General features: G+C 40.0%; 1 protein-coding gene across 1 annotated transcript in view; it reads left to right on the top strand.

Annotated features, from left to right (window-relative positions):
• The first annotated feature begins 461 nt into the window (after window positions 1-461).
• The window catches only part of LOC103355223 (tumor protein p53-inducible protein 11), a 38,763-nt gene continuing 13,952 nt past the window's right edge, over window positions 462-25,272 (top strand). The window contains exon 1 of the mRNA XM_008278924.1: window positions 462-548. The gene's annotated coding sequence lies outside the window, so the exon portion shown is untranslated. The remainder of the gene's footprint in view (window positions 549-25,272) is intronic.

Here is a 25,272-nt window from a genome sequence, read left to right as displayed (position 1 = left end):
TGTAACTCACAATTTACAATTTACAATAATTGTCATCAAAACTTAAGCCATAATTTACATCAGAACATCCCTCCAGAGTACACTGTTACACTGACAACATGACTAAGCAGTTTGTCTTATCCATACACATTGACACAGGGACTTGTCATTGTGATGGCACTGCCATGTTCATTGACACAGATATTTAGTTTTGAAAGATGAACTAAGGATTTTGAGCGAGCAAGTAACTGCCTTTTGCAGGTAATCCGTGGTGTTTTGCCATTCGTACGAATTGTTTTGAGAAATGCACTTACTGTTTTGCAAATGTCAAGGATGATTCGAGAAATGTACCAAAGCGACAGAGAAAAACTGTAATCTGAGTATTACGGTAGCAGCATTCAGCTGCGCGTCTTGCAGTGAGCTCCGGGCGTTACGGTGCTGCCCGGCCCCCCCGGACCGCGCGCTGCTCCGGTGTTTGTTCACGCGCAGAGCCGCCACACCGAGCCGTCACTAACCGCAGCTCAAGCTTCGCTCTGAAGCAAACTCTGGACACCACTCCGCTTTCTGCTGTAAGTTACGCATATTATTCTTTGCTTTTCTAAAGCCTCTTTCCCACTGTCCTTCCCGCGAAGTGCAGTTGTACAGTTTTAAGATGCTTCACGCTTTGTTTCGTGTCCGTCCTGGAGAGTTAAGAATCAACTGCAGCCTGAAATTCAACTCGTTTCACGCTGCGTGTTTGGAGAAGCTTTTTACGAGAGCAGGCTTTTCATGTGGTCAATAAGTTGTTTGTAGTCGCGCTAGTTTATGGGATTTTTTTTTTCTTGAAGCATGCGCTGGAGAAAGGAAGTTAAAATAAGCTGTCGAAGAAGAAAAAAAAAACAAGTTTCTTTGTAACGTGTAGCTGGGGATTATTTTGTATTATTAGAAAATTAAACCCGTTCATTTGTTTTGTATTTTCTTTACCGTGTTGCTCCATAACCGTCTTAACGACTTAGCTGCGACACCCCACCCAGCAACTGTGAAGTTATTTAGCAGCCAGAGCTTCACGTTTGCAAATCTTTTTTTTTTTTTTTTTTTGGGCAAGGGGGGAGGTCAAAAATGTTCTGTCATTAGTCAACATTACAGTTTAGCAGGGGTTTTTTAATTCGCAGTTCTCTCAAGTTTTTGTATTTCATTAAACTACTGGAAAAAATACCAACAGGTCACTCAGAATGAGGGGTGACAAATTAAAGGAAAACTCTGAATAAATGAATGGAGGACCATTAGGAATGCAGGAGTTACCGTTCAGTGATGCTCTGTGTCATGTAGAACAATGTTGGGCTGGCTCAGCTGATTGTGAAGGAAAAGAGAAAACCAGGAAAGAGGGGTCATTGTTGGGGCACAGATGGCAGGAGCATCAGTCACAAAGATTCCTCAAACTGGCTTGTCTGCATTTAGATCTGCAGGACAGACTAAAAAGAGCTGGAAACGTTGGTTGATAAGCATCATGCTCATGCATTAGATGAGTACAAACGGAAGAGCAATGCTGCATTAGGTAGCCGAGAAGGTCAATGACGGAGATGATTACACTGGGTCAGTAAGAACAGTAAGCCAACAAATACAGAGTGAGTTGTATTATAGTAGGTTTGCACTGTATGAACCCCTCATTACAAAGATGAATGCACATTTGAGCTCAGTGGTGGACAACCACAGCGACTACAGAGATGTGAAAAAGTGCTGTGGTCAGATGAGTCATCTGTGTGTGTTCTAGACAAGTGGGCGAGTGCATATGTAGGTTACACCAAGACCAAAACAGTACAGAGCTGAATGCTTGACCCCAACAGTGAGGGGATCTGGTGGATCACTTGTACTATGTGAGGCATTTTGCTGGCATGATTTGGATCCACTTGCCCCCCTGAGATGAAAGAGTCACTGCAAATCAATACACCATTGCTCTGAGTGATCACCTTCATCCTGTGATGAAACACTGACATTCTGATGGGAGTGGTCTCTTCCAGAATGGTCCCATCCATAGTGCAGGAGGGGTCACTGGATGGTTTGATGAAAATGATGAGAACCATTTGCTATAGCCTTCACAGTCTCCAGATCTTAATCAAATTGAACACCTTTGGAAGACCGACGTATTAGACAGCATTCTCCAGCACCAACATCAAAACGCCAAATGAAAGAATAGGACATTTCATGTTGGTTTTTCCTTTAATTTGTCACCCATCTGGAGAATAAATGGCAGTTCTCACTGGTTACCAGGTGCAACTGGATTAACCAGTGTGGCAAAGCCAAGATACACCAATATGTTCTTATCAGATTAACAGATATTGCTCAAGTAGGGCAGCAGTTTTAGGCATTATATTTCTGAACCAGCAGTTTTTTCAGTTGAAAGAGACGACACACGTGTGCTGCAATGTTTATCTAAAACCGAAATTAGTTTCTGCCAGTGTACACAGTTCAAATGTATACTTTATCTTGAAATTTTAATTAAGATTAAGCGTAGTAGTCAATTGAAACTGACTGCAGAGTTAATGAGCTCTGTTTGAATAGCTGCCATTCATTCTTGGGAAAGGTAAATCCTTCAGTGTGAGAGTGTGTTTAACACTCACGTCAGTATTTGGTGTGTCAAGACTTGTCCTAAGCGAAGTTCAGCAGTGCTGCAGCACACACAGAAACAGTCATGTTGTCTGTGCTTTGTAATCTGCAGAAAAAGTCTCACTTCTATTTCTCATGATGATTGCTCATCTGATGATTAAAATATGGGCGTATTTTCCAATTTCCAACTGCTGAATTTGTTGAGTGTTTCAGCTGGAACAATAGACAATGAACAGCTGTAGTTTTCCCTCAGTGTGACATCAGTGCTCAGTGCATGCTTGTACATTGACATGCTCAAGTTTTCAATGCTACCACCAAGTCAACACACAACAAAACCTAACCCAAGATGCTGGTCTGGGTCAGACACAAGTCAATAACATGAGGGAAGCACCATAGGGGCTTTATTAAATTCCTCACATTTCAAAATGAGGAAAAACCAGATGAAAAAGAGGGGTTTTACCTCTCAGCATGACATCTTTAAAACCTGCTTACTTGGTTTTTCTTTTTCATGAATCAAGCCTTATTCCCATGGCAGCAGTAGCACTGTTTTCCTCTAATCGCCTCATGATCAAGAATCAACATATCATCTAGGCTCTGTGGGCGGGCGGAGGTTTCTAATTGGCCAAAGAAATAGGAAAGATGAAACGGGGCTTCCATCTCTGTTCTTAGTGCCCATGGTGACAAAGTTTCCAGTTTGGTGAAAAACTAAAAAAGCTGATGCGAAGTGAGCAGCAGTGGCCGTGAGGTGGAGATGCTGATTTAGCCGTCAGCCATGTATTTTCTGGCAGAGGTATTTGTTCCAAAGCATCTCTGCACTTTTAGCCAAAGCAAGCATAATCAAACCACTGGATTTTTGGATATTTCCACTGTTAACATAGTAAACACGCTGTGTTCTGAAAGCACAAGTAGCTCTGGTAAACGGGTCAGATCTGCCTCGATGGTGACCTTTTAGACCATTTTCTTTCCCTGCATATGTTTGTGACTGCAGGATAGTGTCACCCTAGCCAACCCTCACACACTGTTTCAGCTTTTGTTGCAAGCTCTTCTCACTAATGGCTCTCATGCAGAACATTGCAGCTCCCCCGTGTCACAAAGAAGTGGTGCACATTGTCATGGAACTGTGCTTAATATCCGTCCAGCCAGCGGAACTATTACATTACAGTATGACATCCCCATCCAGTGAGGTGAGATTTACTGCGCTGCAAAACTGCAAGTTGTCCCCGTGCGCTCCATCATACTGGATTGGGAGTTGAGCAGGTCTCAGTGGTAGCTGGGCTGCGATATGAAATGGTCCGCTGAGAGTTACGCAGTAGCATATGTAGATGGTTGTGTGTGTAATTTTTGTGAGGAGGCAGCGAGGCAGGCAGCAGCACGGAGCCCTGGGCAGTCCCACAGGTCCTTCACACACTCTTGGCATGCTGTATGCGGGATGATCAAAGCAGATGGTAACCCCCTTTTTTGTTTAACCCCTCGGTGATTAATTAACACTTCAGTTCACTGACAGTCCACCAATGACACAATGAACTGTATTTCATTTACTGCTTATTTTTAGATAAGCGGTGTAAATGGATGCAAGTGTTGCTGAATGAGGTGCTTGTTGCTGACAGATCAGGCGGAGTGGCACAAAGGGAGGTTTTTCTTGAAACAGATTGGAAAGGAGCTTGAAGACTTGTCTTTTCTTTATTTTTCAAATTAAGAGAATGCAAAGATAATATATTTAAAGAAAAATCTGACTGACTGCAGATGTCTTCTACGTGTGCTGTTTTGGTTATCGTCTCTTTAGATCTATTCTTAAAATAGAAACAAATGTGATTTACTTCAGCGAAACAGTGGTAAGCTATATTTAGGTTAATCTTTTCTGCACTGACTTCTGTTCTGTCTCTGGGGCCTACTGTGCACCAGCAGCATTGTTGTACCGACAAGGATGGCTTTCTCCTCAGGATCTTTGCTTTTAATTTCCTACTGTCTGCCGTGACACTGGTTTAGCCGTAGGCTTTACTGATGACCCTCCAGCAGATGTGCCTCTGTTTATTGGACAAGATTAGAGAAGCCAAGACCATATGCTACTTTTTAGACTTTACCACTTTATGGCAGCGATGGCCCTGCCCAACTCATTGATCGCATCTTGGTAAGACAGAAAGGTAGTGCCATTTTTGGATGATGCTAAAACGCTGTGGATAATTTCTTTGTGCATTTGACAAGTAATTTCCCTCAGGCAGTTCCAGCTGTCTGCATGAACTCAGCAGAATCTCATCCTGAGTTCATTATGTGTGATAACCACATTACCTCATGTGGTAAAGTATCCTTCATTTGACTTACTCGTATCCTCGTTTGTTGGTCTGTGGTTTCCTAAAATCATCACAAACTTTAATTAAATTTTAATTAATATTTAACTGAGTAGTACACTTGAGGGGACCCCACAGCACATCTGGAAGGACAGAGCAGTGAGTTGAGTTTAAGCGGAAGCTGTGAACTCTTCATCTGATAGTATCTGTATTCGCTAATTAGATTTGTAATTGTGTGTCGGTGGCGAAAAGTCTGCAGTCTCCCAAAATGAGGAACGCATCAGGCTGTGCAGCTCAGCTGTTCAGAGCTCTGCTGTGGAGGCTGCTTCTTTAAGTCACTGTGTATTGTGCTCACAGTGGAACATTGGGATTGTTTTGGCCACTTGTGCCCCTGCATTGAGTTTTTTTTTTTTTTTTTTTTCGTGGTTTCACATTTCCCCCTTTGCCATTTGAACAAAGTCACCTTTCACTTCTCCTCAGCAGCGCTTATCCATCATGTCTAACATTTTCAACACTTTCCCGCTATATCTGGTTAGCTGACCTCCTGGCAACCTTTTACTGGAAGAACTCAAAACCTCACAATCTGAAGAAAATAAATGGAACTATCTCAGCTGCTAAATGCTAAGAGTTGAGGCAGCAGCTTTATCTCCCCATAGGTTCAGTCTATTACCTCAGAGCCATTCCCATGGAGGCTCAGTAATCCCTATCCTGCAGTTGTTCTCTTTTCTTTTTCTTTTTTTTTAACTCAGTGATTCCATTTGAACGTTGGACCTCTCTAGCAGTTCTTTGCTGAACATTTGGTTCCCACTGAAGTCACAGCCTTGACTATTCTACTGCATTATGGATAATTTAACATAGCGGGTTCATCTAGAGGTTGATTCACTAAAGTGGTTTCTGGTACTGGAATACAAAACTACTGATTTGGCTCCAGAAGGAGGAAATGTAGCACACCATGAAAGCAATCAATGCCTTTAGAGTCTCACATTTTGTTGAAATAGTATTTGTAATGCGATTGGGTAATATGGTAAAAAGTCATTCTTTCAGGTTATATGGAGCTGCATCTAATATTGTCGTTTTCATCCTCTTAGTAAATTGTCTGGTATAGAAATGTCAGTAAATAGTGAACAATGTCTTTCCCCATTTTTCTAAAGCTGTATGTATATTGCTAATTTTGTCTGTTCAACAGCCCAAAACCCAAATGCAATCAATTTACTCTTATGGAAGATGAACAAAAGAGACAATTATTTAACAGCCACATGCTGGAGCCAGAGAATTACAATATGTTTGTTTCAAAATGCAAATTAACCAGTTTGTTGTGGTTTCTTTTTACATTGCTGCCAATGCAGTCTCTGTCAACTGATGGACTTTTAAAAATAAATTAAAATAAACGTGTCGCAGAAGATACTGTGATATGGAAGCAAGGAAGCAGACAGAAAAAGCAAAGTTTGTCTCAAATAAAATAGAGCAAAGGCAGCAGCTGTGCTTGTCGGCAGAATGGATGTCCCTGTCCGACCTTTGTTCAGCAATGAGTGAGTTTTCCTGTGGTAATGGTTCAGAAAAGGAAGGGAATCTCAATCCTGTGATGCAGTTCCCAAATAATTTTCTCCAGAGTTTTGCAAGTGGGTGTAATGATGCATTCAGACTCGTAAGCTACAATATATTATTATTATTATTATTATTATTATTATTATTATTATAGGCCAAATAGAAAGAACACCAGAGAAGCAAAAAGTAAAAAATAAAGTCAAACACAGTAAAAGATTAAAAATCCACAAACAGAATTTCAATCTAAATAAATCAATACACAACAAACACTAATTGATCCAAATAAAATAGGAAAAGTAACAAAAATGCCATATCACATTAAGGAAAAAGAATGAACAGGATCAAACAAAATGGAGAGTGGAACCATAAAAACAAGAATAAGGAATAGATAAATAGAATAAAGGAGAATTGTGTTGTATTGCCAACTGGTAAGAGAGAACCACCCAGTTTTAACGCTACATCAGCTTCCTTCACATGATTGAACTGAATATTCAGATTCCTTATTTTGGAGCGTGCGGCAAGCTTGCATGTATTTATTTATTTATTATGTATTACATAACCGCGCAATCATCAAGCATCATCATCATCAGCCTTAAACTTAATGCTTTTCTCCCCTCTTCATAAAAAACAGTTTCTCATTCTAGGTTAAGTGTTGTTTTAAATTAAATGGGTACAATACAGGAACAAAGATACTTCAAAATAGTAAGGAAAAAAAATGATTGTGTTCGTGCTATTTATAACTAAAACCCTTTTCAAAGCCATTCTTCTCTCTCTTCTAATCATCTCTCAACCTGAACATGATGGTTAAAGGACAACTATAGGCATTTAGGTTATACATAAATGGCATTTTTATTTTAATGCTTAATTCTTTTTTTTCCTACAATGTACTGAGTGCATCTATCACTAAAAGTAATTTTTGTTTTGTCGCCTTTTTCTTGCAACATATCAACAATGTCTTTAACAAGGAGGTAATCAACAGAAGTAAGCACAGATTTACTGAAAAAATAAAATAACAAATACATCATATCTGCCTGTATTGCAATTATCACTAAAATATGACAATAGTGTATTTTACATTGTGTATTGCAAGAGCAGGCCACTTGTCCTAGTTGTCCAAAACACATTCCATCCCACTTCATGTATATTTGAATATTTCTCATAGTAAACAAATATATTTAATGTTTACTGTCTGCAGACGGCCTGCTGTAACCTCTAGTAGGGTAACAGCTACCTAATCTAAATTTGTCAGCATAGTAATTGCTAACCAGTCACATGATAACATAAAGACTTTTCAAGCATTCATTAGCTCTAAATCAAAGTGTTGCTTTTAGTGCTTTTAAATTATCTGGTTCACTAATAGCACAAGAAATACTTCTATGTTAGCCTCAGGTGCATCTTTTGCAAAGCCGTTGCCATCAGAACCCTTGAAGATCAAAGAAACTGCTGCTCTAAATGTGTAACCCAGCTGCGGTGCCGTTTTGTTACTATGGCAACAGTACTTAGCGCAGCAATATATAGTCTAAAGTGTTTCATAGTTTACGCAAATGAGAGGGCTTCCGCTAATGTTAGAAGAAATGATTGCATTTGTATGACGTATAGTATGGTTAAGCTTCACACAGTGAAGGTCACATTTAAATAGGGCAGAGATGTTTTTTTCCCATCTAGTAGCTGTAGCTATAAACGATATACCATTTGGCCCCTATATTAACCTATCACAGATACAGTATATGCACAGGTAGAAAAGCTTTTTCTATAACAGAACCTAATGCAGAAAGAAATGCTTGTGGTTATTTAGATAAAGCTTGATTACATGGTTTGTCCAGCAGAGCAGCTCTGACTGTGTTGTTTGCAACAGTCGTATCACAGCTGAGCAGATGATGCAGAGCTAAGCGATGTCTCCACAGTAAGATGCTAACTAGTTTGTGAAATACATTTCTGGAAGTTTTATATTAACATCAACACCATCGTTTTCCATTTTAAAAGTATCTCTAGTTTAAATGTGTATTGAATTTAAACTATAAAATGTCCCATTCAGTATGTATCTGGGTTACAGTGAAAATAGAAAAAGGACTGTGGAAGCAGATGGATTCATATCCACATTATTGTATATTGTATGCAAAGGTTGTGCAATACAATCCAACGTTGCCTTCAGAAGTTTTCGGGTTTGCATCACATACTATTTCTGTGTTCCTAACTGCAGACCCATAGAATGTGCTTTCTGCTTAAATTTCAGTAAATATTGATCGATATATTGTGCATGCTTATGCCTTAGCAGTAAGTAAAGGCAGACAGTCTGTATATGTGATCACTTTAGGCCTGAGTAAGCAGGATTATCATTTATTAAGCACATTTTGATATGATCACATTGTTTTGTTATTTTGCAATATTCTATCAAATTGCTGATTGTTTGCTATGTATTGCAGTTTAAAAACAAACTTTCACGTTTCTGAACTATTTTAGTGAAAAGTTTTGTTTGATCAGATGTAAGAAGAATTGAACATAATTTTTATTGCATGAGTTAAGATTATTTTGCACAGAGTTTTTCCAGTATTTGACATGTTTTGATGTATACCAACCAGTGTGTGTGGGTTCTCAAAATGGCTCTGGCCTGACAAGGATATGGGACATCTGGGGGTGGCCCTTGGAGTCTGACCAGGTCAACAGCTTGGACTCTTGGTCGTGTTCCTCAAGTCACTCCTGAGCAGTTTTTGTGGTGATGCAGGCTGCATTGTCCTGCTGGGGGAGCCTGCTGCTGTAGGGGCATATTGTTGCCATGAGGGGTAGGGGGGTGCTTGGTTTGCAGTAATGTTGAGGTGGGTGGTCTGTGTGATGCCAGTGCAGGTTTCCCAGGAGAAAACTGCACTGCAGCGATATCATCCATGTCATTCACTTTACCAGTCAGTGGTCGGGAATAGTTTTCTTAATATATCTATTTTCACAGCCACGTTGCTCAGATTTAATAGTGTTTAATGTCTATAAACAGTGGGCTGGAAAAGATTTCTGACGTTAATAAGGCAGAAAGGCAAGCAACTACTTATTATTGAAAAGTAACATTTCCTTCAAAATGCATTAAAGTAATGAATTCACCGCCAGACTCTTGCCAAGGGAATAAACTGAGCAGGACCAGGGGACAAAAGCAACCTTCTTCCTGATTAGATATCTACTTCATTGTGCCTGAACATCAGCCTCCCTGTGCAGACATTGATTTGCCACTGGCTACTGTTGCTTCCCTCATTTGTTTCTGTATAAACTCAGCTGAGCCCGCATGGCATTTGTGCTTGGCGAAAACCTGATTAGCAAGCTGTGTGGGTGCATTCACATTTACCAAGGGGCGGCTTTGGCATGTCTGAAGATCAGTTAGCAATATATTGTGTGACCAGGGATGACAAAAACTCTGGAAAATTGTGCTCAAGTAAAGAGATAGATATTTCACTCAAGTAGATTTTAAGGTTACTTGTGAAGTAAGTCAATATAATGATTAAATGTTGATGCGTTTGATTTTCAAGGAGGTGATGGTGGGTGGGTGTTAATGCACACACATACGACTGATTATCAGTTACAAATCTTATTAAACCGTCACCTTCCTGAAGCCTTACTAGAATTCCCCAGACAAAACTCAGACAAATACAAGTATCGTATAGTCTCGTGTAGTCAATGTAGACTTTATGTAGTAATATTAAGCTGCATAATAAAATCATCACTGTATTCTCCACAGCAGCTGCAGACACAAAGAGTTTTTATACACAGATAAGTGCACACACAGGGCTACATTGCTCCACAGTGGGTGTTGACATTCCCCTCTGGACAGCGAGTTAGAGCAAGCAGCGAACGTGCTGTTGTACTGACCTGCCTGAACGTCACGCTGCAGGTCTTTTGCAGCATGAATCCTCCACAATTTGGGCTTCACATCAACTTTTCTGCTGGTTCTTTCTCACTGTAGTATACAACCTGTTTCAGACTCTGAGTTGAATGAACATTTTGCAGTCTCAACAGGGGTTGTTAAAAACAGCAGTGAGGCCTCACACACCACAGTGATGGTGGAAGTTATTAAATGAACAAAGAAGTCATAGTTAGAAGGTCCAGCATGCACTTGCTGGTCATGCAACAGTGTAGGTGTGCCTCATGTGGATCACTAGGCATAATTACTAAGGTACTTCTAATTTTAACCCTAGCACCGAAATTATATTGTTGTACTTATTTTTTAGCCTTGATCCATGACCCAGGTGCAAATAACACCTCACCTCATTGGTACTACATCAATGAATGGACCTTGTGCAGAACATCAGCTGAGAGCGCCTCTCTGACATGGAGCTTTACTCTGTAGTTGTAGAATCAGAATCAGAATCAGCTTTAATGGCCAAGTATGTACACAACATACATGGAATTTGATTCCAGCTTTTGGTGTCACCCTAGGAATTAGCAAGGAAAAGAATAACAATAAAGTAGAATAACTATAGAAAGAAAATAATAAAAGTCAAATAAATAATAATAACAAAAAATAAAATAAGATAAATATATACAAAAATATGCACATCCAGCAGAAAAAAATATATGTGCAGTGGTGCAAATGATGGCATTGCAGACAACAATGTAAGTAAACAAAAACAAATTCCTAGGGAACGCAGAGCCGAGGCTGCCATCCGTGGCGCCATCTTGCAAAGACAGGAAGATAGATCCCTTCTTCTATCCTGATTTGACTTCTGCCTAATCTTCCATTCTCGCACAAGTGAAACTGCTGAGTTTTAACAGACAAAATGCTCATAAAACAATGTTCTTTCAATAAAAATAGTAAATGACACTTGTTACTTTCACCCCAGGGTGTGACAGAAATAAGCAGTAATTGTCAATAGTAGAGGTTTATCAATGGAAATGTTAAGTACAAACTTCAAGCCCATGAACACAAACACATTTTTCAGTAACAGTTTTCTTCAGTGATCAAGGCTTTACAGTTTATGCTTTTTCTCCACTATGGAAGTGAAAAGTGGTTTAATTAGCTTCAGCTTTTCACAGACTACTGCTGCTGCTGCTGCTGACCATTGAGCAAAGCGTGCCCTCAATTTAAGGAACTGGCTGTGCTTTTTCTGGCACTTTAATAAGGCTTGAATGCGTCTGGGGCAAAAGGGTGATAGCCCTACTGAACATCAAAGGCCTCACACACATGCACACGTACAAATACGTCTCGAACAAGTCTGAGGGCGGTCTGAAGAGTATGAGGTGTTTGAGGGAAAATAAAAAGTCTGTTTCAAGCTTTGGTCCAGGCCAGAGAGGTACCTTTTGGCAGACAAAGGATCTATTTATGCTTGTCTGTCTCCTCGTAAAGTTGGCTCAAGCAGTCGGCCACATTCCATTTCCTGTACAAAGACGTAACCTTTCCAAGTAGAGATAAAATGACTGAAATGTTATTGTCACCTGATGATTTTGCCCGATTCATTGCCGCCCACCATCAAAAGAATAGCACATAACTGTTTGGTCATCTGTGAAATAAAGCAACCTACTGATGAAAGGCGTCCTGTTTGGGTCAGCTTTACATTTGCAAAGACCGGTTTGTATTTTCCACAGACGATAAAGAGGAAGGTTGAGATTTTCGGGCAGGTTGTAATATGCATTGTTCCAAGTATTGATTTTCTGTCACTGTGGACCTTTATTATTTGCACTCTGTCTGCAGTGTGGGAGCATGATGGACAAACCAATCACAGTCTGAATAGTAACAAGAATGGTGTGTGATTTTGTTGGCATGGATGCAGCTTTGTACATGCGTGTATGTGCTTTGCTTACTGATAGAGGGGACCGATTTAAAGAGCTGTCATTGCATTAGAGCTGGGTTACACAGAAACAACGATGAAATGTTGAAATTAGATTTTTTTTTTTTTTCTTTTTTCTTTTAGACTGAAGGCTAGCTATACGCTTGGAGACAAAGGTTCAGGAGAATGAGCCATATCCTTCACCATACTTATTAAGCCTCAAGGATACTGAGTGTAAATATTTGTTTCCAAGAAAACTCCACTGGATGTGCTTTTAATAACAAAAGAAAAAAATGATTAAGCTTTATATTTTCAAACGTAAGGCATGGAGAATATTTTCTTCAGTTATAGCTTCAAACACAGGCATTATACTAGAAAAGGGTAATTTAAAAAAAAGCCATATGTGCCAGCGATAGACGCTGCATCAATAGCAAATAGAAAAAAGATTTAATAGAATGTTTGATAGCTTCCAGCACAAAATGAAAACACACAATGTGGATGCATGTACAAACTCCAATCAGACTCCCTGGCCTGTCTCACTTCCCTGACCATACCCTGTCACTGTCCCTGTGGACTCCATGGAGGTCTCCGGAGGTTAGTCTGCTGCTGCCTGGGCCTCTTGTCACCCCTGTGAACACCTGCAGACCTCCCCAGGTGGAAGCTGCGGCCAGCAGGGATGGCTGTTGCCCTTGCAAAATGGGTTTTGTGGCCAAACGCCCACAAACTTGTGTCCACCTCCACCTAGGCGATGCACTAAGCGGCAGTCTGCTTTGAAGGCTGACAAACTTGACATCAGGGTGCAGAGTCCACTTCTGCTGACACCTGGTCCTGGCCAGCCACTCTGAACCTTAACCTGTGTTCCCTCCATGCACATAAAAATAACTTTACAAGGCTCACATTTTGAGGCATTTCATTTTCAAAGTTCAAGAGTATCTTTTAAGTTTGTCAATGTATCACATCTTATTGATGTTTAATCAGTTTACCCCAAATTAACTTTACTAGCTTGTGATAAATGTGTATTATATTGCTGTGTTAACATTAAAATAATTTCCTGTCTCTATATCTAAGGTAGTTAATTAAATGCTGATTTTTATTAAAAATAGGTAATTAAAAATTGTCTGTAATTATTAAGTTTGACTGAAATTAAACATTTTTTGTGATCAGTTTAGCAGTTGTGTTACCCACCTCATATGATGCGACCTCCAGCTGACACCTAGCTGCGGTCCTGTTAGGTATCAGAATAGTCTGCCAATCAGTCAAACATGCTATGAAGATGGAAGAAAGTGACGCTTATGAAGTGCTGTACTTGGAAAAACAGTGTCTTCTCAGCGATATAGAAATGAGTTAGTGTTGCACATTTTATACATTTCAACAAACTGCTATCATTTTCAATGTAGACAGTCACAAAACATTTCAGCCACAACAAACAGGAGACACATCCGGAGGTGAATATGAGTGCGATGCTGCTCTGCCACTAGGGTCAAAATGATGGACAGCTTTTTAATTTCAGGTTTGTTGCTCTGCAGTCTGGACCCTCGAGACTCTAAAGCCATTAAAGCTGAGACCTAGCTAAAGCTAATATCACAGATGATTTAGTTGAGCGGGACAAAGTATAGCTTTGTTGCACATCAGTGATAATTGCTGCTGTCTTGTTTTGCTTGATATTTTCTTCAGTGCTCATAAAGTGTGAACTGGGGAATATGATGATTTGACACACTGGCTAGCTGGCAAATGAAATGTCAGTGTCATCAATTGTTGTTGCTTTTGAAACACATAAAAAAAAAAGTCAGTCACTGAAAAGTATGTAAGCCGAAAAAAAAGAATGTTTCTGTGCCATAATTTAAAAACAGGTGAACAGTATTTCAGTGTTCAGTGGTTCACAAACATGAAAAGAAAACATGTCCCCCTCTTACTTTGTGTAGGTGTCACTGTTGTAACATTAGAATATGAACTGCTGTTTTATTTGCTGATTGCCTTTGTTGTGTACTCACACTCACGTGCTACGTGGCAAGTTTGTGACAACAGCATCTAAGTTGTTGTGCTTCGTGCTTGACGCCGAAAAGCTGACCTGTACCTACACGTGGACTTTCGTGGATGTTGTTGCCTGTTCCTGCTGCCAGACCCTCTTGTTGAGCTTTATAGGCAATAGAAGTGGGTTTATTGCTGTGCAAACCTCCATTACTACTTCCATGCCTGCGATGATGAGCGTAGGATAAGTTCTCTTCCACATGTTCAGGGGAGGAAATGAGACAACAGAGCGTAAAAAGGCATATATTAAACGAAATTGGCAACGTGTCACCAGACGCCAGAATAATAACATGTTAGATATTTTGAGGATCTTCTTTTGACCTTTACCAACCAATTACTTCCGCGTAAAAGAGATTTTTAGTGACGCAGGTTGAGCCCTCAAATGAGTACTCTCCATCATCCAGCAGGGCTGCCTAGCAACCAGGTAGCGCCAGCAAGACAAGCTGAGGAAGGAGGGATCCTGTTGAGGGCTGGAAATAGTCCTAGTGTGGCAGCTCAGGGATCAATGTTCAGTACAATCACCGTCATTTTATTACCTGTAAAACTAACGCATGGTGATTTGTGTTAACAGCAGTATGTCTACAAGACTGGAATAACATCGTGAAGCATTTTCACATGAGATATGGAATGACTGTGACAGCAGGCATTTCCATTCTGTTGCTGTCCACAGCCTGAGGGCTCTTTTGACATTGAGAGAAGGTAAATATCTTCAACCATGTGGGTTTCCCTTGGAACACAGTAAGATTTTACGTTTAGGATTTCAGATTAGCACATTCCTTTTTAGCTTGTCAGCAAGATCAAAGAAGCAGAAGAATGTAAACAGGAATGTGGTGAAAATCATATTGCTAGTCAACTGATATGATTTGCTTCTCTAGAAATATGTGTAGTGCTTTGAGTCATGTAATAGTATTGAAATATTATTATAAACCGTATCATAAAACAACTTTTGAATCCCGTTTCTGGAACCTACAACACAAATGCAAGCTCTACAACAGGAAATTACTTTGTTAAATATGAAACCATTCACAGTATCTATTTTAGATTTGTCTCCTCTCTGCAAGAAAGAAGATGTTGTAGTTTGCCAGTGGTTACTTTTGTTCATGAAGCCATGTTTGTTTAATTTAGTCAACTCTGTGTGGAGGTTGCCAGCATACATAATATACCTGGGGCAATGGCAGATATCTGGTCAGTCGAAAATTACATTTTTCATCTTGCGTGAAGGCATGTGATGAGTTTTCACAGGATGTTTCAACAGATCGATTTTGTCTCTGCCCTTAAACGCAAAAGACTCGTTGCACTCGTAGCAACGAGCGTTGTCGCCATCAACTCAAGTGAAGTGTAGCCACAGTTTTTATCGCTCTCCGCCGTTGTCACTGAGACTAGAGACTGTGTGTGTCATTGTGTTTGCTGCCTGGTGCTGCAGCATGTGAGACAGAGCTGCTCCTCACACACAGGCTTCAAGAAAACTCTGAACTGGGAAAAGCGAAAATGCATAATAGATGAATGTTCTAATCTTTTTGCACATTAGAAAACTAAGTACTGAGAGCAAAACCAATAATGTCAGAGCTTATCGATACTATGATCTTTTATAATTTACTCCCAGTGCCTATTTATAACTGGGTTTTGGTACCCATCCCTGTTTCTCACAGCTCTCACCGAGATGGAATTGTAGATAGAGCACAACCCCATGGAAATAATGGTTCTTGTGTGATTTTCACAATCGTTTACTTTCCCAGCCCTGTAAAGGGCTCTGTGATTTGGGCTTGCTCATTGTGACATTGTGTTTGAAATTATTAGGACTATAGTATACAATAGTAGATGCTGCATTTTAATTTTTTAAATTTTTTTTAAATTTTTTTTATGTAGGAGCATGAAGAATTTTGCACATAACATGGCTATTAAAAACCAAAAACGTTTCCATTAACAAATCTCTGTCTTGCTGTATTTTGTTTAGCTATTGGTCAATTAAAATTCACCATTGAGGATTAACTGTAATTTCTCCACAAAGTGCAGTAAAGATGACCCTGTGTACTGTGGTGATGTTTTGTGTGGTTAAAGGTCTGTAGTTACCCCAGAAATGTGAAAAATCTCCAGTAATAGGCCAGCAGTCTGGATGGAAAATAATTGGGTGTGCAGAATTTTATCCGCTAATAGCCATTTGTTGTGCATCATTAAAGTCCGCTTCATTAGCTCAATTAATTAGTCTTGCTTAACAGTTACCCCGGACAACAAGCATTTGACATCTGCTATTTCAAGCTACCTGTGGCGCCACTGCACCATTAGAGCCTAAAAGTATTCTGACTCAACTCTGCAGCCACATGTACACGGTCCAACGGTTTATCTGGTACCCAGCTAAAAACTAACGCAGTCTAATTCGAAATCATAATGACAGCATAATGATATGCCACTGCAGAGATGAGCAAATCTCCCGGTACAATAATAATTATACATAAGAAGTAATAATTGCTGGTTGACTGTTTTTCGCAGCGGTGTCATACGGCTCAGCAGAGACGGAGCTTTGAAGCTTTGTTGATGTGTACATTTGAAGGCGGGTGCTCATTCCTGTCGTCTTTTCTCCGTGTGTGCCCGATCCCTGCTGAGCTCTGATGGTTTTGCTCCTCCGAGGAGATCATTCACCTCCCAGCTGCGCGTGTGCACCGAGTGTCAGCTCTGCTTTATTTCACCACATCTTTGCTGCTTCTGCGTTGGCTTCGCAGTGAGCCTGCTGCGTCAAGATGGTCCCAGAGATAGAAACACCAAACAACGCCTGGCAGGCCTCTCCGTGACTTAATGTTGGTAGAGCCTATCCTTCTCAATCCCAGACCCCACATAAGCCCAGTGCAACAGATGGCAAAAGTAAATCGACTGTCATACATACACACCATTATATATTGGGTTATGAATTGCAGATGAGAAATACGAAGTGCTGCCGACGAGGCCCACGCCGTATGAGGAAAATCTGCCACGTGCGATAACATTGTTAAATATTGTGGTGATGATAAGACTTACGATAAATAGACACGTCCTATGTTTATGTCTTTCTGCTCTTAAAGGTGCACTGCTAAATTTAAAAATGTGTCCCGTCCACAGCACTATCTAAATACATTCCACATGTAACAGCCAAAGGATAAGGTCAAATATTTACAAAGTTGAAAACATAAATCAACAAAATTTTGTGTTGAAGTTTGTGTTATTCTAAATTTTGACACCAGGATTTTTCTGTAAATGTATATCAGTGCCAAACACCAATTATAGACCACTTTAATTCACCTTGGTGTTGGTATCGACCATATTGGTCAACCCATAATTTTAAATATGCTTTTGTTGCAATTGCAAATGAATACCAATCAATCAGGTCATAACTCTAAACAAGACATTTTAACCATAAGACATGAAAGTATAATTTTCCTGCTCCACAGCTCTGTCATGAAGCTAACCACTCACCACCAAACTGACACTCAGATTAGCTTCCAGCTAGCTGGGTCTTCATCTAATCAGCCAAATGGTGTGAATACATCATCCATGTATCTAGGGCTCCGTCTCACAGTTCAAATGAGCATGAATCGGGTGTATAAATATATCGATTTTACTTATTCATTGCCTACGATGAAAATATGATTTAGCGGTGCTAGTGTGATAGCGCAGTCTCCTGCTGTTCAGTTTTACCTGAGCGACCATACTGGCTGGAATAGAAGGAAGCATTTTCTGGAAATTAATTGTTAAATAAGTGGAGGTGTACTATATCTAAGTGCTGGACACATGTATTTGAGTTTTTTTGTGTGTTTTTGTTTTTTAATGTACAGTGGCTAAAAGTGTGGTTTGCCATGCAGAAATGTCTGGCTTGTGTAAAGATGTTAAAGGAAATGTTTTTTTTTATTTAATTATCTACTATTCATTTCAGCACCAAGTATGTAACAATGCAGTCAGATTTGCCATTCCACTTCTGGCACCTCATATTTAGTAGAAGAAAAAGCGAATGCAACGGCGCTCAAACCAGCATTTTTTTTGTATTTTCGTCTGTTAGTTATCATGCAAGGCGACCAGCAGGGAGTCAGCAGAGACACAGCTGGACTACTGTACTGTGAACTCATTTGTTATCCACAATCGCCAGAGTAGAGGTCACAGCACAGTGCTTAGAAATGTTGTTTAGACATGCACATTTGTGATTAATACTTCACCGCAATCAGTTGTGATACCAGTAATTTCAAGACCATGTTTTGCAACAGATCGACGCTGTTAAAAACGACCTCACCACACGCATCAGTTATATTTCATTACAGTGACAATGACTACTGGAACATTCAGCTTTGCGTGTAATTGTGACTCCCCAAAGGTCTTTAGTGAGCATACTAGGAATACCCTTACGTAATTGTGTTGGAGTAAGTCATCCGACAAGAGGGTAAATTCCCTTGCTGCAGTCTGATGTAATAACTGAATATTAGACAGGGAAACTCCAAATCCCAGGCATCATTAGGACCAGTTCATTTCTTGGTGACTGTCCCCAGATGATCTAACAGTATTAATCTGTTCGACTCAGCACAATAATCCATTGATAGTGACTGAAGAGCAGTTCTCTTCTCAGACCAGCAGCGTGTCAAGATCCTCTCTGTGTCATATAGAGTACAGTTTCCAGGGCATGTACTGTGCCCTGTTCTGACTCAAGACAGGAATTCACTGCTTGCTTGCCTATTGTCCTTTGTTTATCACCAGCTGTCAGAAGCACTGCTTTCGGCGCTCATCTGTTTTCTCTGCCCTTTTCGTCGCAACTGAACCTCATTTGTAATTGCCACTACATCAGAGCTGGCATTTATCAGACAGGGAAACAATTACTTTAGGTGGTTTGAGGACATCTAAGTTTTAACACCCCTAAATGACGGGATAAATCTGCAGGATCTACACCCCCCCAGTATAATGTCTCTGTTACTAATGCCCGAGCTTAACTTAACTTGACTCATGTCACAGTCAACTAAATGTGTTGCCACTGAAGGAGAAAAGGCTCTATTTAAGATTCTTCCACATGTCTGTAGTTAAACTGCGCCCCTGCATCATTTGAGGGGCGAGAGTTTCAGAAAGTAATGATGATGGGCTTCGTGGTCATATTATTTGCATTTTCAAGACTGTGCTGTACAGGTGAAAATGCTAAGGGGGCTATTCATCAATGAATGACAGTTAATTAGAAGCTATAATAGATCATGTTGCTGTTTTATATTAAATGAATGAATAAAGGGCACATTGAGAACCTGTGTCCCTAATTATTACAAATTGTAATCTCATTGGAAGAGGAAAGACGACTAGAGAATAAAGAGTAAAGTAGTAATACGTGTAAGCTTGGGGAGCAAAAGTACATGATGTTCAGTTCCATAATAAATTTCCTTGGTTCTGTACTCCCTGTCAGAAGTTCATATGAAAAATCGCAGTGTCTGCATTGCAGTTTTTTAGTTGGGTACAGTGAAAATGGAAGAAGTTTGAACAAAAACTGTATGTAAGCTGGGTATGTATGTGGAGGCATTTTGAAAAGTCATTTACGATGGCATCAGCTGAATGTGTCAATTAGTGGAATAAGACAGAAACAGATTGGAAAGCAAATTCTTCTCCCGAGCACTTTCCAGCAACTGCTCCAAGCAGATTTGGTCCATGCCAAAGCAATTGCTAATGCTACAGGAAGGTTTATCGCTGCAGATATGCAACCAGACTCAGTTGCACAAAATAATGGATTTAAGCATATTGTCAATTGTAGAGCCCCACTACAGTGTGCCTTCACAAACACATCTCAGTCTGTTGTGCCTGCCCCGTACGAACAAACAAAGCAGCACTTGTTTAGGAATTATCAACTGTATCGGCAGTTGTGCTCACCACCGGTGGATTGACTTTCAGTGCTACAGAGAGCTACTTAATAGTGACGGCCCACAATATCACCCTCAAGTGGGAAATAAAAAGTCTGGTCCTGCAAACTCACCCCATTATGATCAGCATACAAGCACGTATCTGGCAGAGAAGCTAAAAGAGGTCGTGTCAGTGTTATGTGTGCGCTGGTACACAAAGTTCACAGTTAACTGTGGCAGGAAAAATAGGAGCTGCTGAGGTATTCTTTAATGTTTTTATTGTTCACATTTTTAAAAATAAATTAATAACAATTATTTCTGCCACATTCTGCCTTTCTGATTTTTTTGCTTACTTCGCCTGCTATATAGGAAACACATCGGACCGTGAACCAAAAACCAAGATGTTGTGTGTCTTTGCACGCTTACAATCGGCAGTACCTTTTGATACTCAGTAAAATGCTAACTATACAGATCCTTGTTCTGCTTGTGCAATATATGCATAATTGTGTCTTCTGTATTGATTGAGCTGCTTTAGCATATATCATAAAAGAACATTTTTTTCCCTATCTGAAGGAGAACTTATTGCTTGATTAAAAATTGGTGTTACTCTTACTGTGGATATTCTGTGTTGTTTTTTTTTTTTTTGGTCTTCTAGTGAATCATACATTGTAAGGGGAAAAATTGACTTGATTGCAGCTCTGATGAGGCACAGCTACATGGAGAGTGGATCAGAAAATAGTCATGAACAAAAAACCCCTCTGATTTACTCTATTGTCAAAACAGCTTTCAGTTCAGTTTGGGTTTGTGAGCAACAATACTACTCAACATATAAGCTGTTTGGCAAAAAAGTGTAGTTCACAGTTTGCGACCTACGTTACTCAATACATTGGCAGGTTTTCCTCGGAGCAGGCTCAGGGGAATCACTTTATCTATGTCAACCAGATATCTGAGGCTGTTTTGAAAATGCTCAACGCTCACAAGCTTCAAAGTGGAGTTCCACAGTTACCAGGCTCTACTTTGCCCCGGAGCGCTAGACAGTCATGTTGGCTTGCGTCACGGAAGACTCGTGCCTTTGTCTCAGTGAGGTAACACAATTACAAATTGACGTCAGAATGATTTTCCAGCTACTTTCTCCACCAACAAACATATCAGGCCAAGGCTGACGGCTTTCAGTGAATTCATGGCACAGTGGTAGTGTTAAGACACGAGAGCCCCACGTCATTTAATCTGATGTAGTGTTTTATTACATGTTCTGTAACAAACAGTGGCAGTGAGTGTTTCTGTTTAAGGACGAGACTAAGAGTGACACTCTGTGAGGCTGCACTGCTCATTATGGAGAAAATAGTAAGGTTAGGACACTAATAAACCCTACCTATGTTTCCATTCAGCTCTTTGTATGAGCTTTTTCAATGTGCATATAAAAACACTGAAGTGGAAATGTCGAACATTTGAAAAACTCACACTTGAGACAGGTGTAAAACTCTGTGTCGATAAAACAGAGTACAGTGGAAACGGGCTCAGCAGATAGAGGTACAGAAATCATGTTAATTAAATGTCACTCAAGCTTCTGCTGTTGCCATAGCTTTTCCAAGAGAACATAGCTGTAATATAACCAGCCAGACCTTTATGTTCCTGCTGTCCAGTGTGTTCTGCATCACCAAACTTAAAACATTCACGATTTGTTTTCCTTCATTTGAGTTCTGTGTGGTGCTAATTCAATATAAATGTGTCCTCTTTTGCAATGGTATATTGGCACCTCACTGGATCTGCTTTCAGCAATGAACCAACTCTTAGTATTTGCACAATATTGTGATGTGTTTTTTTTTTAAATACTGCTAAATGTAGGAAACATTTAAATGGAAACCCCATACTTCCTGCATACCAGCTTCACATGTGATTGTGTAGAGGTCAAGGAGTGAGGAGGTCAAAGGTGTTAAGCTCTTTTTTGATTGAACTGATACTCTTTTCAAGTGCCGACTATTAATATATTCAATGAGCGACTGTCTTTAAGTATGTGCTGTTATCCCCATATTCAAGTGACTTTGTGTGTGTCTCCTATCTGTGACGGCTGGCTTTTAAGTCTGCCTTTGAAGGATATAATGGACAAAGTAAAACTTTGACCTCATGACAGTGATAATGAAGCGTGACTGGATCTTCAGAGTTCAGAAAGATCTTAACTCATGATCACACATTTGTGGATACATCAGATGCCAGACGATTATGAATATCTGCACACATAGAAGTTGGATTTGCTCAGCTTTGGCCTGCTGGTTGTGCCAGAGATGGCAAACTGTGTGGCCTTCCATTTAATAGTTGACAGAGCATTTTGGTAAAAAGAAGAAAAAAAAGAAATGCCCATGTTTGATTAAAAGTCAGAATGCCACCAGAGTCAGTAGGATTGAACCTTTGGGCATCATAACGATCAATATTTCATGGCAGCCCATCCATTGTTTTGAGATATTTTCCTCTGAGGAAAAAGGTAATTTTCAATGTCTTCAAATGTGGAAATGTTGGTTTTGAGCTCCACCCCTCAGTTAAAGATGTAGCTCCTAACTGTGTTTCTTATGAAGGACATGTGGAATCCAGTAAGGGTCACAAATGCTCGGTCTAACTCCACCTAAACACAGGGGACTGGATCCTCCTGTCCTCACCTTAAGGTTAGACTGTACTAAAGCTCCAGTGTCAGCCAGGACAATGAGAAACACACAGTGTTCATAGTAACCATGAGAGGCACGTTTACTCAGGTCAGCAAATCACTGTGAGTGGGTGCAAGAGACAGACATTTCATTGAGGATGAAAAGCTCTCACTTGTTTCTAGAGTCTGTTGAGCAGAAGTGTTATTTTGTGCGTTATCTAGCCTTGGCGCTCTATGTTGCTGATATTCCAAACGTGACGGTGAGGGGATTTAGAGGCTATTGAGAAACTGTGTCTCCTGGTATTTATGGAAAATAGAAGGACATGAGCGGGCTGTAGGATCTGCTTTCTTATTTTGAGTAACACATTTTTTCACAGTTGCTCCTCCACACCCACGTACTGCTTTGTTCCTATGATACAATTATTTTTTTACAGAACATCTTTTTAGTCACCAGCCAGCGATCTCTCGGGAGTTCACACCTTTCCCACAATATCTCCTTCCTATGTTTAGCAGCTTTTCATTTCTACAGCACATGTTCTGTCACAAAACCTGCAGAAGGAGCACAGAGGATACTGTTTGGTATTCATTACTGTTGGTACTAAATTCTCAGTTTTGGGTTCATTCTTGCCTCCATTTGAACTAATGTTATCTTTTTATATACATACTGATTGTATGTTAAGATGTTGTCCACATGGCACTTTAAAACCATAAAACCATAATGTAAGAACATCCTTCCAACGTGCTCTTGTGTTCAGCTCCTATTCCTTTTCACACTTGTCTTCTCAATCTGGACATCATCTTGATACATCTTTTGTAAGTGTTGAAATTTTTATCTTAGATACCTAAAAAATAATTTCTTGTCTCCGTTTGTTTCCTCTTAAAATTTGCACCATATTCAATAATTGATGGTTTTTCATGACTCATACCTTGTACGTGGCTTTACTTTGGATGCTTTTTTTTTATCATCCAGGTGCAACGGGGTTTGGCACTGAGACACACGCTACCTTGCTAGAGTGAGCTCACATGTGCAGGGTGTAACATCATTGCTATTTTTGTAGCAATTAAGAAGACAGATACCAAAATCTGCATCTACATTTTAAATTAAAAGACCTTCGCCTTTTAGGCTTTGATTCCCAGAAGAAGCTGCTCATTAGGAAAGCATATCTGTACTCCAGTTGACTGAACACAGATCAAAGTCTCTTAATTTATCTTAGAACGTCTCCCGTGACAGTAAGGAGAATGGCAGCATAGTCACTAGTGGCTCTCAGCAGACATCGTCATCAAAGGTGGTTTCAATCATGAAAGGTGCTTTCAGTAATGAAGAAGCAAGTGGTCCATTGGCAGTTGCTAGGCAACTGCATCAGCATTACTCTTGCAAGTCAAGAAGCACTGGCAGGGAGATTCAAAGGGAGAGACATGCAAGGGTATTTTAGCATGGGGGAGAAATGAGGGATTTACCAGTGCATGCAGTGAAGTGCACCTTATTTACAGCTTTATTACAGATGCTGATGGGGTCATGATGGTGGAACAAATCAACAATCAAGGGGCCACATTGTACTTGCTGAAGTTTAGCATCATTTGTAGGGATATTATGCAACATGCTGTCTCTTTGTGCCTCAGAGAAGCTCAGTGATGTGGGCCTGACGGCTGGGGCAGCATTTGCTCGTATGTTTTTCTGTGAATGGGATGGTTGGAGGATACAATAGGTCAGTTTTCCTGCATGAAATAAGGAAGGGTTTGAAAGTAGAATGGACTGGACAATATATTGTTTCAACCTTCATTTAGCAATCTATGCATATGCAATAATTACATTACAAATCATTCAATGTAATAAAGCACACTGGGCCCACAATTATATGCTTGATTTTACTGCTTAAAAATTAGTAAAGTCTGATTTTTGTGATTGATCTAATCGTCTATTTCTGATAACATAATTTAACCGGAGGCTAATGTCTCATTGCAATTATTCAGAGAGTGCACTGATTCATTAGGCATAAAAAATGAACATTAAGTGTCTCGTGGATTTTTGCATAAAACTTTGCAATTAGCACAGAGGCGGGAAGATGTTGATGAAGAACAACGTTTCATCTGTTGTTGTGAAGTGCTTTGTTTTTTTTTCAAAGTACTTTTTATTCTTTGCACATACTCCCACACTACTATGTACTATGTATCTGGTTAAAACAAAACAGTGTGCATGAAATAAGTAAAATAAACACCTGGATCAAATACAAATATTTGTACAATTTTGTTCCTTTTGCCATAAGGTCCAGCCTACATACATGAATTGTTGAGGCACACTATCAAACAGAGTCCTTGTCTTAGTTGTGAGAACCAGGTTTTCCTGCATGAATACCACCAAACTTTCCCTTCTCCTTTGTTTTTCTTTCTGCTGTGCCTCCTCCTGTGGATTGCTATAGAAAAGAGGAAGTGTAGCGCATCATGCACAGTGTGGGAGTCTAAGTGGAGTATTTGACAACAGAAGCCTCAACACCTCTGCAATTTCATGTGCGCATACCAATAGGATATGTTGTCATGCCTTATCATAAGTATATGACACAGAAATGCACACAGATGAACTGATTTAGTAGTTTTTTAAAGGTTTGTCCCTCTCATACACACAAGGAAAGCAGGACGTATGGGTCAGGAGAACAGTG

The sequence above is a fragment of the Stegastes partitus genome, unplaced genomic scaffold (assembly GCF_000690725.1).
Source record: "Stegastes partitus isolate 25-593 unplaced genomic scaffold, Stegastes_partitus-1.0.2 Scaffold138, whole genome shotgun sequence".
Lineage (NCBI taxonomy): Eukaryota > Metazoa > Chordata > Actinopteri > Pomacentridae > Stegastes > Stegastes partitus.
This window is presented reverse-complemented; position numbering and strand designations above follow the sequence as displayed.